Genomic DNA, 12146 nt, shown 5'->3' with positions numbered 1-12146 from the left:
TGCCTCTGTAATACAGTTAAGTTTGGGGAGATTGTTATATATCTAAAACCAGACCACATGCCCCTTATCCTCCTCCTTGGAGTACTGGCTATGCCCCACGATAACGGTCCTTATGGTGGCAACCAGGGCAAAAGTCTATATACCTGAATATCAGTGAAATGCCTATGTAGTCTTCATGATTCATTCTAAAAAAAAAAGCTTGTCTTTATTAAAAATTCAAATCTGAAAGTTCCTTTTTCACCATACTTATTGGTGTTTTCTAACAGGAACACACTCATGACTAGGAGGATGTTTTTAAATTAATAACAGAAGTGTAACAACCAGGGTAGTTGCACCGTTTATCATGTAACCAGCGAACTGTGTTGCTGTTTCCCTTTAGCTCAGATCTGCCCTCCACCAACTAGTGTAACCCAACTGCCGGATAGCACAGTTTGACATAATGTGGCCTTGATATAAAAAGCTATCCAAATTATTCAATACTGTTGGAAAAAAACTTACATGATCTGTCTACATTTTAATGGTGACTTCTGTAGATAAATCATTTGGAACGTTTTTCCAACAGTATTGAATTATATTGAAAGCATATTAAATCAAGGCCTATATTTGAGAGCACACCTTTAACTCTATAAATAACATTGTGCTCGCAAACACAGCCACGTATCTCCCAACATTGGGAGGAACTGAAACCAGACTGGAGGTCCTGAGAGAGGCATCACTAGTGATTGAACTGCATCACTGACAGTACCCATAATGGGCAGGTGTTCCCAAAAGAGGGGCGACTACCCACTGAATGGTTGTGACAGCCTCTATGGCCGGCCCCTTAAATACAGAACCATGCTGTGAATGTTGCCAAAGTGCCTTCTGCATGGTCCCAGAGCCTGCTGCACAGCGCAAGTGTATGTCGTGATTCGTTCGCACTTTGCTGCCCAAGAAGAATTCCCTAGTGTCGCCAACTGCAGAACACCAGGGAACAGAATTTGGCTGCCTGGACTGAACCCTAAAATCAGGACTGTCGGGAAGCATGCAGACATCAATTACATATTTGGACCTAACATTTTCTTCTGTAATAAAAATATAAACCTATACCTGTACATCAGAAGTTTTTAAAACTGAATGATGTTTTTGTATCACGGTGCCTGTTTGCTCACCACAAGGAGATGCAGCACTGAAGCACCACAAGGTGTGGAGAGCTGTTTATGCTTTATCCTGCATTAAAATTGATGATTGTGCGATAACCGTTAAGAAACTCAGGCTGTTAGGCGAGTAGGACTAGGTTACTAGGTATAAGATGTAACTCACATTCAGCTTCATTTTTATTAGTTGTTACGTTCTTGCTATTTTGATGTGAGCCTGCAATCTCTTGGATGCAGGGATGAGTCATTTTTTATGCTACTTTTCCATTCTACATCGGTTTTGATGCGCTGTCTCATCCTATGTTTTGACATGTGTACATTCTGACAGATGTATTTGACACGGGACAGTGTGCATCCAATTTTGAAGCAAGTTTTGACATGTAATTACACGCAGCGTCTCCACACAATGACATCTTAGGTTTGTCAGCAGGTAGTTGGCTTGTCCAACTATCTGCTTTCTACTATAACGACTTTTGACTAGGCTGACTATCCAATTTCCTACTACTGACCCTGACTAATTGACTAATTGAGTTTTGGATTCCTGACTCTGTCTAGTCTTAGTTTTATTTTATTTATTTTTTTATTTTTTTATTTTTTTATATTTTTGCTGTGCATTAAATTATTACAGACAGGCATGAGGTACCCCAACGGCAGTCCTCAGGCTTTCATATCACTGTTTACATTGGTGGTATGTAGGAGCATATGCACAATTTTATATTATAGGTAGAATACAACTGTAAAAGCATTGCAGGAAACATTTTGCTATGTATGTAATTAACGCTTAACAAGTATGAAGCTTGACGAGAGATATGCAGGTCTCAATTAATCTTATTAGGAAAATTGTATAAGATACGTTAGACGTGCGTTTGGTTCAGACTAAAGCTGGAAAACCTCCCTATAGTGTTAGCAGCTTAAAAAGTGGAAACACAAGACTTATCTGTAGAAAATAGGTAATGCAAGGCTTACGTGTCTGGATTTTGATCTGTAAGGATAGCTTATCAAAGGAATTAAACATGCATGCAGTTAGATCAACAAGGTTGGTGCTTAATAGGTAAGATTGTCAGTCCTGGACACTTAGTTTAACCGGCTTAAACTGAGGGAGTATGGGCCTGGCGCTGACTTGTCCGGAGACTGTATGTAGAGAGTCTCTATTAGCCGATGCCATCTCTTGTGAGGCAGTGAGCATTGGTTGGAGTGGTGTTGAAGGCTGCAGTAGCGGTGGGCAGTGTGAAGACATCCTTCCAGCCCCAGGCTGTTTTGTAGGCCTGCATCTCCGTGCCACGAACTCTGAAACTACTGGAGCCTGAGTTTCTTCCCCTCACGGGGGCAATGGAGGGCCTGATGGACTTTGGCCGTTTGCGGCGATAAAGCCTCATTGCGTGTGGGCGATGCGTCTGGGTCTTCGCCCTTTTGGCCTTCAGCCCGGGTGGGCTCTGTGGTTTGGGGGGTGTGGGTCACCTGTCGCTGTGCCCAAAGGTACACTTCCCTGTCCCTGCCGCCAGCTGCCTCTCTTACCTGCCGTCCGTGCAGGTTTCTGAATGATTTGTGCTGCTCTCATGCGGTCTCTGAGTTGTGCCCAGAAGCGGCTGAATATTGCGTTCAGGCGCCGAGCGGTGTCTTGTCGGATCATCGTTTGCTGTAGCTGGTTCATTGCAAGCAGCGTGTTGACGGCCGCCATCTTGGGGGAGCTGTGTGGTTGCCCGCACTGCTTTCTCTTCGTTTCGCATCCCCGTGTAGCTGGTGGCTCCGGACACACTGTACGGACCGGGATGACCCCCTCCGGTCCACAGGGGGGGGGGGGGGGGGGAGGAGGTGAGTAGCGTGGAGGTTCTATGTGCAGGGTTGCCCGCGAGGAGAGCGGCCGCCTCTCCCCTACAGGGTCTCAAGTAGGCCTCTGGTTGCTGGTGCCGGTTCCCGGTAAGTAGTGGGTTAATAACTGGTATCCATCGCTTTGCCCGGGTGTCCCCCACATTTCTATCACCCTCCAGGTGCTGTGCGTGCATTTTTTGGGGGGTCTTTGCCCCGAATTATGCCATTGTGCTCAGGAGCTCTATTTCAGCACGTCCATGCAGCCTGGAAGCCAGGCTCCGCCCCGTTTTATTTTATTTTTACACTGTGTTGGTGTCTTTTTTTTTCATGTTAAGCTCAGCCACTCTCAGGTTTGGTAATGCTCCTTTTAACCGACGTATATTTCATTAGTTAAGATTTCTTACCTGTACTTATTTACTTATTCTGTTCCCTATAATGCATTTGGAATCCTATACTTACCTTTCTGATGCCTAGATTCTTACACTAGGCTACCACTGTATTGCCTGCATATCACTTGGGACAAGGAGAAGGGATGGAAAAGGGAGCAGGTTGAAGTCTGGATAGAAAGTCAAAGACCAGTTGCCCTGTTCCTATTACAGTTGCTATTTTTCTCAGTTTGCAAAATTTGCCCTGGATTACCTTTTTTTGCATAGAAACATAGAATGTGACAGCAGTTAAGAACCATTCGGCCCATCTAGTATGCCATATTTTTAAAATAATTTAATTAGTACCTGGACCTATCTTATAGCTAGAATAGCCTTATGCCTATCCCGTGCATGCTTAAACTCCCTCACTGTGTTAACCTCTACCACTTTAGCTTTAAGGCCATTCCATGCATCCACTACCCTCTCAGTAAAGTAATACTTCCTGATATTATTTATTTATTTTTTTTTTTTTTTTTTTTTAAATTTCTTTATTTTTGCAGTGCAAAGAAGAAACATAACAGCAGGCGTGTGGTGCCCCAATAGCATTCCTCACGCTTAGAATACACATTTTTAACAATGGGGTTACCATAAATCCGTGCACATATTTTAGTTATTTATGTCAAGACTGTCCACGTTCAAACTTTACGCTGGGTATGCAAGTAGGATAAAAATTAAGTAAAAAACAAAGAATGATAAAGGTGCTAACTACGTCGTCTCGCTAGTTCGTCTATGCAAAGATAATATAATGTGGGCATGTTTCATGGCATAGCAGACTCTAGTTTTACGATATTACATATTAACATTATGCTAGGAGTATACAGGCTATAAGGCATCGTATAAGGCTTAACAGTGCGGAAGCTTTCCTACGTTATAGCATTATATTAACGTTACTGGTTGTGCTGGTATAGCTAGCTGGCAAATACTTAGCTTAAAACAACCTCTTCAAATAGTACAGTGATATAGGTGGTTTGACCATGGACTTATAGCAGTGCCGGCAGTAACAGAAAAACAAACAGTGGTGGAAACACAAAAATAACGTTGTCGGCTAAGATTCGTGGGAGTTCATTTGGGGTATATGAGGCTGAGTTTACAGTGAGTACTATGCCTGCTATTGAGTCCAAGTCCCTGTTAGATGCCGTGTTGGGGCTGAGTGTGTGCCCTCTGCGTCGGTCGGTGCAGTTGGCGCGGTCTCCCTGGTGTGCGGGCGCCCGACATCCCTGGGTCTCATAAGAGTACGTTGGTCTGCGAGTCAGCTCTCCGGTTTGCAGTCATGCTGTGCGGAGATGGATGCGACTTGAGTTGATTCATCTAATGCTGTTTCGGGGGTAGACGTGCGCGTCTCGCGATTCGGAGTCCCCTGCCGATGGAGAGTCTCTGCTCAAAAGGTGCCACGTGTAGCCGGTGCCGTTTGGAGCCTGTGGTGAGTAGATCTCTGTCAGCCATGGGTTTGGCGCACCAGGGTCTGCTTCCAGTCGCTGGGTGTTATGCACTAGGCTGATATTCTGCTGGGTGTTTGCAGCATGTGAGACACTCCCTGGCAGCAGGGGTTTAAGTGATTGCCTGACTGCTGCTTCACCAGGTGTCGGTAGGCCCCGTGGCGTGGTAGCGGTTGCGGGCAGTCCGCGAATCAGTGAGTCGTTCTGTGCTTTGCCCAGAGGAGGAAGAAGGCCACCGAGATTCCGGCCATAGCGGAGGTAAGTAACATGTTTGGGTTCGGTGATGTGTGCAGGTGGTCTCGGTTTGCTTATGGTCTTCATGTCCTCGCACATGGCCTCCGCCATTTTAATTGCAGTGCTTGGGTAGCGGGTTTTGGCGGCCCAGTTACTGTGCCTCAGGTGCTTCATGGTGCTCAGGTCCCGAGGGTGAGGACCGGGATCACCCCCCCGGTCCAAGGGGGGGGGGGTTTGGGGCCAGTTCCCAGCGGGTCCGACTCATGGCTAAGCGCTGATCGGCAGGCAGTGGGGCAGCGGCCGTCCACCCCACACCCGTCTGAGTAGGCCTTAAGGTGCCGATGAGGAACCCTCCTCCTGGGGACTGAAGCCTGTTTGGCCAGCCTCTCCCTAGATCCAGGGCTCTCTGCCCGCTGAGGGTCACCAGTGCTGGACGGTTTTCTGCCCAAAATCGCAGTTTTGGTGCTCTTTTGGGCCTAGTTTGCAGGAGCTGGTGTCGAGTGCGACCGTCCAGCTCGGCGGTCCGGCCCCGCCCCCCCTGATATTATTTTTAAACCTTTGCCCCTCTAATTTAAGACTATGTCCTCCTGTTGTGGTAGTTTTTCTTATTTTAAATATAGTCTCCTCCTTTACTGTGTTGATTCCCTTTATGTATTTAAATGTTTCTATCATATCCCCCTGTCTCGTCTTTCCTCCAAGCTATACATGTTAAGATCCTTTAACCTTTCCTTGTAAGTTTTATCCTGTAATCCATGAACCAGTGAAGCCTTTCTCTGAACTCTCTCCAAAGTATCAATATCCTTCTGGAGATACGCTCTCCAGTACTGCATAAAATACAAGAAAAAAAAACACAGATTGGAGGATGCGGGCATAAATCGCGCAACCTCTCATATTCTAAGCAAGCTCTCTACCATTTGAGCTAATGCCCCATTTAAATTGGATTATGGTATTATAAATTTGCTAAATCGTTCTTTAAAACAAACTAGAGCATATCAAAATGCTAAAATAGGTTATAGATGATTTTCAATGCATTACTCAATGGTGTAAATTCGAGAGTTGACAAAGTTGAAAAACGGCAATAGAAGGCAGATACACATAAGTAAAGGTAGGCAGGAACATCAAAAACAAAATACTACCCTCCTACAAAAAAAACCAATAGGTTTAATTCAGTAAGCCACAATTATTATGCAACAAAAAACAAGAAAATAACATTATAGTATTATATTGTATAACACAACACAAAAGGAAATACCGTATATACTCAAGTATAAGCCGACCCGAATATAAGCCGAGGCCCCTAATTTTACCAAAAAAAAATGGGAAAACTTATTGACTCGAGTATAAGACTAGGGTGGGAAATGCAGCAGCTACTGGTAAATCTCTAAATAAAATTAGATCCTAAAAAAATTATATTAATTGAATATTTATTTACAGTGTGTGTGTATGAGTGCAGTGTGTGTGTATGAGTGTAGTGTGTGTGTATGAGTGCAGTGTGTGTATGAGTGCAGTGTGTATGAATGCAGTGTGTGTGTATGAGTGCAGTGTGTATGAGTGCAGTGTGTATGAGTGCAGTGTGTAAGAGTGCAGTGTGTATGAGTGCAGTGTTTGCAGAGGCTTGGTGGGGGTGGGCATTTTTATTATTTTTTATTATTTTAATACTAATTGTTTTTTTTGTTATATTAACTTTTTTTTAATTATTATTATTTGTTTTATTATTTTTTTAAATAATTTTTAATTATTATTATTATTAATACTTTTATTATTTTTTTATTATTATTATTATTATTAGTAGGTTTAACTCAGAAATGTGAAAGCTACAAGGAGCACAACAGTCGAAATTCTAAAATGTTGCAATTTCTTTTTTATTTTGGGATAATTTATTGATTGGTGAAATAAACGACTGTGCTTTTTATTCTCTATCCTTATATATCATTACTGTGGCTCGCTGTCCTTCCTATTTCAAACTATATATCATGGTTAAATGATGCTTTAGAAAAAGGGTCATAAATCTATGAATAGAAACAAAGATTTAATTTGTGACTTCAGATAAGCGCCAATAGGCCTCATCTAGTCTGCTCATATTTAACTTTGTGTATACAAATAAATTATCTAGAACAGAAACCTTCACAGCGCAGTGAAAAAAATAAAATAAACTCAATAATATATGGAGTAGTGTAGCAGAATGTTTATCAATAATACTTTTCTAAATTTTCTTTAGGGTTACTCCTAGCACGATGCCATGACCACTTCAGTGATTTGAAGAGGTCATGGTGCTTGAAGTCTGTATGTGTAGCCTTCCACGATGAAACTCTTCATGTATGAATTTTACCCCCCTGCTGCCCGATGTGTAACTCCACCTCCTGCAATGCCATTGTGGTGTTATCAGCCAGCTGTGCACTAGAGTTCTAAGCTAGCTAATGTCATTTCTATGCAAATATCATAGCACAGAATGTGAGACATTGGCTCAGAGGAGTCATTTGGAAGCTGTTTCAGCTTCTCCAGCTCTGCAAAAGCCAGGAGCGTGTCACAAGACCACCAGGAAACCTCGGGAGCATGGCCAGGGTGCTCCTGCTATCATAACCACTACAATGGGCTGTAGTGGTTGTTACGATTGGAGTAACCTTTTAAAATATTTTTTTTTTCTGAATATAAAATGTAATTGGGATTTTTATTGAAGAACATTTTCAACAAATTAACAAATGTATTACAGTTAATTTGTTTATATTTATATATAATGTTTCAAAGGGTGGTTATTTCAAGTTTAGAATGTATCTTTAAGTTTGAACTTGGACCCCCAATTACCTGCCCTGCCCAGAAAACTCTGAATTCTAATTCTGGCAGATAGAGTCTGCTTTCTGTGAGACTTCCACTAACATGCACAGTGCCATTTCATGTATTTTTCATTTTAAATTAGAGTTAATGCCGGCCTATAATCTGCACATTTTCCATGACTGTAGTGTAAGAGCCAATTAGACAGGGTTCCAAGATGCCATAGAAATAATGGGCATGGATTGGATGATGAATTTTATTTACCATTAGAAACGAAAGCCCGGCTGTACCCAAAACAAGAAGCTTAAAGGCACCAAACCATTTATAGGGACACTTTAAGCACCAGATTATTTTATCATAATGTAGTGGTTTTGGTGCAAAGATAGTTTTTTGAACAATGTAAAACTTTGGAATTTCAAAGAAGCAACAATATTTCCATTTATCTGAAACCACACCTCTAGTGGCTGTCAGACTGCCATTTCTACGTCAGACCTTTAAGGGGACACTATAGACACCCAAACCACTTGAAGTGGTTTGGGTGCATATTCCCAGGTCCCTTAATCCAGTCAAAGTAATTATTACAGTTATTAATTAACTGTAATAATTACCTTTATGGGTTAACTCCACCTCTAGTGACTGTCTACCAGACAGTCACCAGAGAGACTTCTGTGTCGTTAGGCGACTCTTGGTTGCCTAACTGATGCTGGACCAGTGGCGGATCCAGAGCCTGATCTCGGGAGGGGCACTTGTAGATTATTTAAAGAAATAATCCCGGCACAATAACCACTAAGCTCAGTGTAGTAGTTATGGCGCCAGTAGTGCAAGGATCCCATCCCAGAGTAAGTAGTCAAACCATTTAAGAACAGTTTGGAAACTTGCCTGGGGTCTGCTGGGATATAGGGCATAGGAGCAGTGGTATGTGTTAGGGGTTAAGTGTGTGTGAAAGGTGCAGTGTGTGTGTGTGAGCGGTGAAGTGTGTGTGCGAGTGCGTGAGGGCGGCAGTGTATGTCAGGATTGCAGTGTGTGTGTTAGGGGGCAGTGTATGTGTGGGGCAGTGTGTGTGTGAGAGAGCTGCAGCGTGTGCGTGTGTGAGGCAGTGTGTGTATGGGGGCAGTGTGTGTATTGGGGGCAGTGTGTGTAGTGTGTGTATTGGGGAAGTGTTTGTGGGGCAGTGTGTGTAGTGTGTGTATGGAGGCAGTGTTTGTGGGGCAGTGTGTGTAGTGTGTGTATGGGGGAAGTGTTTGTGGGACAGTGTGTGTATGGGTGTGCAGTGTGTGTATGGGGGGCAGTGTTTGCGGGACAGTGTGTGTATGGGGGCAGTGTGTGTATGGGGGCAGTGTGTGTATGGGTGTGCAGTGTTTGTATGGGTGTACAGTGTTTGTATGGGGGCAGTGTGTGTATGGGGGCAGTGTGTGTATGGGTGTGCAGTGTGTGTATGGGTGTGCAGTGTGTGTATGGGGGCAGTGTGTGTATGGGTGTGCAGTGTGTGCATGGGGGGCAGTGTGTGTATGGGTGTGTAGTGTGTGTATGGGGGGCAGTGTTTGTGTAGTGTGTATGGGGGCAGTGTTTGTGGGGCAGTGTGTGTAGTGTGTGTATGGGGGGAAGTGTGTGTATGGGGGCAGTGTGTGTAGTGTGTGTATGGGGGCGGTGTTTGTGGGGCAGTGTGTGTATGGGGCAGTGTGTAGTGTGTGTATGGGGGCAGTGTGTGTATGGTGGCAATGTTTGTGGGGCAGTGTGTGTATGGGGCAGTGTGTAGTGTGTGTATGGGGGCGGTGTTTGTGGGGCAGTGTGTGTATGGGGCAGTGTGTAGTGTGTGTATGGGGGGCAGTGTGTGTATGGGGGCAGTGTTTGTATGGGGGGGGGAAGGAGGGTAGGGAGGCTTTTTAATTTATGTCCCCCCCTCCCTTCTTACCTTTACTGGGAGGAGGGGGGAAATTTCTGGATCCCTGGTGGTCCGGTGGGGAATCCCTGGTGGTCCCAGTGGTGAGAGTGAACTCTAGCCCGCGCTCCAGGGCTAGAGTTTATTCTCGCGAGATTTGGAGCGTTGCCGTGGTAACCGCGGCAACGCTCCGTGCTCGCGAGAGGAGGACCCGGAGGAGCTGCAGGTAAGAGCTCCCAGGTCCTCTCTCCCTCCCCTGCCGGCTGTCAGCATAGTGCCTGCGGACTGGGGAGGGAGGGCTCTGACAGTGCCAGCCCTGCATTAGCCGGCAGGGGAGAATCTCGGGGGGGCAATTGCCCCGTTGCCCCCCCTGGATCCGCCATTGTGCTGGACGTCCTCATGCTATGCATGAGGACATCCAACGTCAACCAAATCTCCATGGTGATTGCCGTACATGAGTTATGTGTCTTATGTTTTTCTCATCAGTCATTATAATCACACAGAAGGTAAAGAGGCCTCAGAGAGGCCCCAGAGCTAGAACATAGACAATTTTAAAGCCTTTTTTTAAACAATATTTTTTAAAGGGAACCCAGTACAGAACAAGGCAGTAAGGCACACTATTGTTAAAAACAAAATGTTCATTTGAAATAAAAAAGAACATATCTGCCTTTTCCCACACATGATAACTTCTCTACAGCCCCATTGTCTTTTTTTTTTTTGCACTCCAACCATTTTGCTACTTTCTATAAAACAAAATATAAATTCTTCCATCAGAGGAGTGAACTGTGAAAAGAAAAGATAGATATGAGATAGGCCTGGAAATGGCCCTCAATAGACAACAAAAGCAAAATAAATGGTCCTCAAAATGTGAAATCCTATAGCAATCACTATTTATCCACCCTATGCTTCTCTTGATTCATTATGCAAGTGATTGCTTCTCATTTGAACTCACAGTATTTTCAGTAAATATGTTGTTATTATTATTAGACTTGTTTCTGTGTTCATTAATGCATCTACTAGCAGTTTAGTGAGATGAATTTATCACCGTGATTATATTTTTAATCACATAACTTGCGTGCCTCTAAAGTTGATCTGAAAATCCAACTATAGATAAACTGTTTTAATTTATCCACCACTTAGATTTTACCTTTTTTTTTTTTTAAATGCAATCAGCTCCCAATGGTATCAAGAATATTTCCACTCCGGCCTTTCGTTTTACAATGAGCTTGCTCCATTTTTCATCTTCTGGATAATTGAATACAGTGTCAAACCAGCATCTACAACACATTATATGTAAGCGTGCTGGCATATGAGGAATGAGTCAGCTATCATACTTAACCTGTAGCTGGACAGCAACTGGGGAATTCCTAGCTCATTGCATATAATCCATGTCTGTTCCGTCTGGCCTTGAAAGGGTTGACACCTTTTCAGCACCTTTTCCTTTGGGATATCTTGGTTATTAACAAGTTGTAATTTTTTATGACCTTCTTAGACGTGAAATAGTAAAGAATGTCTCATGATTTAGTGAGCGCAGTTGCACGAAGGCTACTAAAAAAGAATAGGGTCATTAAAAATGATTGGATTTTCTCTTTAGTGTATACGATGTATCAAGTGGGATTGTTTAGTTTCCTTGCCATCATTTGCTCTTGTTTTGCTCAAAATTTTCACAGTCAAAAGCTTTACACATGAATAATAACTTCTAAACTCCTGGTGTCATGTGACACAATCAATTAGTGCAACATAGATACAAGTGGACATTTTTAAAATAGCCAGATGGATTTCTCATTACCAGAGGGAATTAAAGGAATACTCCAAGCACTATACCCCCACTGTAAATAGTCAAACCATTTTAGAACCATTCGAACCACTCTTACCTGTGGTTTGCCCGGAGAGCGGATTAAAATTGCCCCTAGGGCCTCATGCAGGATGCTAGATTGGGGCTTCCTCCTAGAACCATGGGCTCTAGTCTGTGAAATAAAGGAGGGTAAGTGCTATACATGTAATGGGGGAGATGATGTGTTCTTTGTGGGGCTGAGAGCTGTATGTGGGGGTGGGCTGAGCTTTCCTGTTATGTGGTGGCTGAATTTTGTGTTTGGAGGGAAATCTGAGTTGGGCTGAGTGTTTTGTGTCGTGTCTACTTTATTATTATTATTATTACTTCCATTTGTAAAACGCCAACATATTCCACAGCTCTTTATGATTTGGGAAAATACACACTACCGTGTAGACAAACCATTTCAAAAGGAACATCCTGCCTGTGAGCTGAGAGCTAGCATTTGCAGCCCTCTTACACAAAGTACTAAGCTAAATGTCCTGTGAGCTTACAATCTAGGAAGGAGACTTGAGACAAGAGGAAGCAGGGGGAGATTTGAAGGTTATGGACAAGTAGCTTTAGATCAATCGCACAGACTTCTGCGATCGCCCTTCGAGTCGCTAGGACAAGGCGGGCTATTTGTTTATT

The 12146-nt window shown here is 43.5% G+C and overlaps 1 protein-coding gene across 2 annotated transcripts in view; it reads left to right on the top strand.

Moving 5' to 3' along the window:
• The window catches only part of SYN3 (synapsin III), a 457322-nt gene that overhangs the window by 72391 nt on the left and 372785 nt on the right, over window positions 1-12146 (top strand). The gene's annotated exons all lie outside the window — the stretch shown is intronic.

The sequence above is a fragment of the Pelobates fuscus genome, chromosome 3 (assembly GCF_036172605.1).
Source record: "Pelobates fuscus isolate aPelFus1 chromosome 3, aPelFus1.pri, whole genome shotgun sequence".
NCBI classification, from domain to species: Eukaryota; Metazoa; Chordata; class Amphibia; order Anura; family Pelobatidae; genus Pelobates; species Pelobates fuscus.
Note: the sequence above shows the minus strand (reverse complement) of the source record. Positions and strands in the feature narration are given on the sequence as shown.